The 2,995-nt window shown below is 42.3% G+C and overlaps 1 long non-coding RNA gene across 2 annotated transcripts in view; it reads left to right on the forward strand.

The window, feature by feature from the left end:
• The window catches only part of LOC126489536 (uncharacterized), a 71,008-nt gene extending 68,337 nt beyond the window's left edge, over window positions 1–2,671 (forward strand). Inside the window, exon 5 of one of the 2 annotated variants that reach the window (XR_007588961.1) lies at window positions 1,820–2,671. This is a non-coding gene — a long non-coding RNA (uncharacterized lncRNA). The remainder of the gene's footprint in view (window positions 1–1,819) is intronic. The other variant, XR_007588960.1, reaches the window with a different exon arrangement.
• The last annotated feature ends 324 nt before the right edge of the window (window positions 2,672–2,995 follow it).

Here is a 2,995-nt window from a genome sequence, read left to right on the forward strand (position 1 = left end):
ATAGTATCTTGACTTCAAAATTTGGGCCTAAGAATATTTTGCTTTGGAAAAGAGGTTCTCCTTTTGTTTCCACAGAAGATGAGAACCTGTGGATTCCTTCCAGACTAATGTGGTTTGGTGAACCAAAACCCCCCTGAAGAATCTCTGATAGGAGTGTATTTTCCATATGATACAACATTTCAGAAGACCTCTGTTGGAGTTTTCTCTGAGTTCCACATCCAGAACAGTCTCAAGACTGTTGGATGAGATGATCCAGCCTCACAGAATATTCCATATTCTTGACCATAATTCTTAATTTTCTATAGGTCCCCATAAGATTATTAGCACCCCCAATTTGTAGGAAGTATTTTAGAAAACTATGCCCAAATTCTCCAAAAATGGATTATGGATGTTTGTCTTTGTTTAGAGTGTTGGTTACAAGTTGTTATGGATAATAATAATAAAAAAGCTAAACCAAGGAGATTAGATTCAGAGTCCTTGTTGTTTTTTTTTTTTTTTTAAAGGGGGGGGGGGTTAAGTGTGGCGGGATAATGCTCTTGTACCCTGTAAAGATTTGTCACTTGTATTGGTTTAATAAAATGCTGATTGGCCGGTGGCCAGGCAGGAAATATAGGTGGAGAGATCAGAATAGAATTCTGGAAAGAGGAAAGGCTCAGTCTGCAGTCATTACCCAGACACAGAGAAAGCAAGAGGAGAATGGCTCACTGATAAATGTACCAAGCCACATAGCTAACGCAGACAAGAATTATGGGTTAAGATATAAGAGTATAAGAGTTAGTTAATAAGAAGCCTGAGATAATAGGCCAACCAGTTTATAATTAATGTAAGCCTTTGTGTGTTTCTTTGGGACTGAACAGATGAGGGACCAGGTGGGACGGAAACTTCTGTCAACACCCCTTCCCCTCCTCTCTTGTCCTCCTTGCTCCCCCATTACACACACACACACACACACACACACTCCTTGCTCCAGAATTTGAAATAATTTTTGTTTTCATAGATGAAGGTGAAATATGACACAAAGAAGATGCAGACCATTCCTATTGAACCCCCTGGAGTTGGCAGGCAATGAAATTCAGGAAGGTCCCTTGGAATTTGAAATAGCAGCACTCACCTCCAAGTGTGACTGTGAGATGAGTTAATGTTTGGCAGGAGTGAGGAAGGCTTCAATCTACATGGTAACAAGAAGAGGTGGCAGAATGGCCTGCAAAATGGAAAAACTTACTTGCATTGGCAAGTAATTAAACACACAAATCTGAAAGTCTAAAGAGCTAAATAACACATTTGAAGAGCACATATGTATTTTTTCTGGGCTGAGGGAAGAGTCATTAAAATGATATTTTATATAGAAAACAGAGAAAAATTTTTGCTTTTCCTAGGAATGGAACTTTATGTAGCTTCAGCATCTGTCCTGGCAGTAAGACATCAGGGACAACTGTGGGGACAGGGGAGGGAAATGAACCTTTGCTCTGGAGTCCGCCTGGGGTCTTACCAGCTGAGAGAAGAAAGTTCCAGTCCAATTAACAAAATTCACTGTGGAGTTTGTCTACACACAGACATCATTTCTTTTATATGGAGGCATTTCAAACTTAGGAACAGGAGAGAGAGGAACCAGTGGGGGAGTTTAGGGACTGGGACCTTGAAAACCGAGCCATTCTGTTTCTTGTCCTTGACAACTAGTCCTGTCTTGGCTGGAAGCCGTGAGTGTCCTTGGTTCTGTTGGCAGTCACGTCCTGGCTGGAGGCCTGATAGACCAAAATATTTAGGGGCACTGGTTTATGTGCTGGTTTATTGTTCTTAATCTTTCTTCCCCTTTACATAGCAGGTTTAATGAGCACAGCTGCCTGGAAGCATTGCATGATGGGACTTCTGGAGGATGTGTCTGGAACCCCAGTCAAGATGCTGAGCTGGCAAGTTGCATGGCAAAGGACCAACCAGCTCCCCCCCAAGCCCATGCCTCAGCCCAGTAAAGTCTTCTTAACTCCTTGGGGATTTTTCCTAACTGCTCACCTATAATAAAACGTTTTCCGCAACTCACTCTTCTGCTGTCTGGGAAATGCAGCCATGAGTTAAAGGAGGAGGAATTTTAGTGGTCATTGATTACCAGCCATCTAGTTCCTGATACTGCTCACCTGAGGAGAGAAGACTGCCTCAGGGCAGAAGCCCCTTCACCTTGCTTTCCCCCTTTACCAATAAGAGTGTTAAAAAACCAAAAAGTCATGCGCAAGGCCTCCATGTATATGATCTCTGGGTACTTGTTCCTTTCCAGGTGTAATTCCTGTGATTTTTTTCTGGGACTATTACAAACAAAACTACACACTTCATTTGCATCAAAAGAAAGTGCTGGTGCCGGCTGGTTTTGTGTCACGTTGACACAGGTTATAATCATTTGAAAGATGGGAATCTCAGTTGAGAAAATACCTCCGTAAGATCCGGCTGCAGGCGAGCCTATAGGATATTTGTAAATTAGTAATTGATGTGGGAGGGCTTGGTCTATTGTGGATGGTCCTGTCCCTGGGATGGTGGTCCTGGGTTCTGTAAGGAAGCAGGATGAGCAAGCCATGGGAGTAAGACAGTAACTAGTGTGAAGGCCAAAGTTATGTTTTAAGTTTAAATTGCTATGATTAATAGATCCATAAAACAAAAATGCTTCAAACCTGTAAGCCCCACTTGCCCAAGGACAGATAACTTCCTGAAATGCTGGGGGCTGTTGTTCATGTAAGATAACAAACCATGTGTTTTCACATCTGTACACAAGCCTGGTTGTCCCAACTGCTCAAGACGTGCCTGATCATACGTAGGCAGGAAGTATGTCAGGATGAAGGCAGGAAGTATGGAGTCTTGCGGGGTTTGCCTTTATAAGACCCTGACTAATGTAATTCACAGCCATACTCTGGGAATCCCAGGTATGGATGTGACAGAGTGAGTTCCAGGATAGCCAGGGCTACACAGAGAAACCCTGTCTCAAAATAAATAAAATAAAATAAATAGATATTTT

The sequence above is a fragment of the Alexandromys fortis genome, unplaced genomic scaffold (assembly GCF_014885135.2).
Source record: "Alexandromys fortis isolate MF-2015 unplaced genomic scaffold, M_Fortis_MF-2015_v1.1 scaffold_8_9099976_23576923, whole genome shotgun sequence".
NCBI lineage: Eukaryota > Metazoa > Chordata > Mammalia > Rodentia > Cricetidae > Alexandromys > Alexandromys fortis.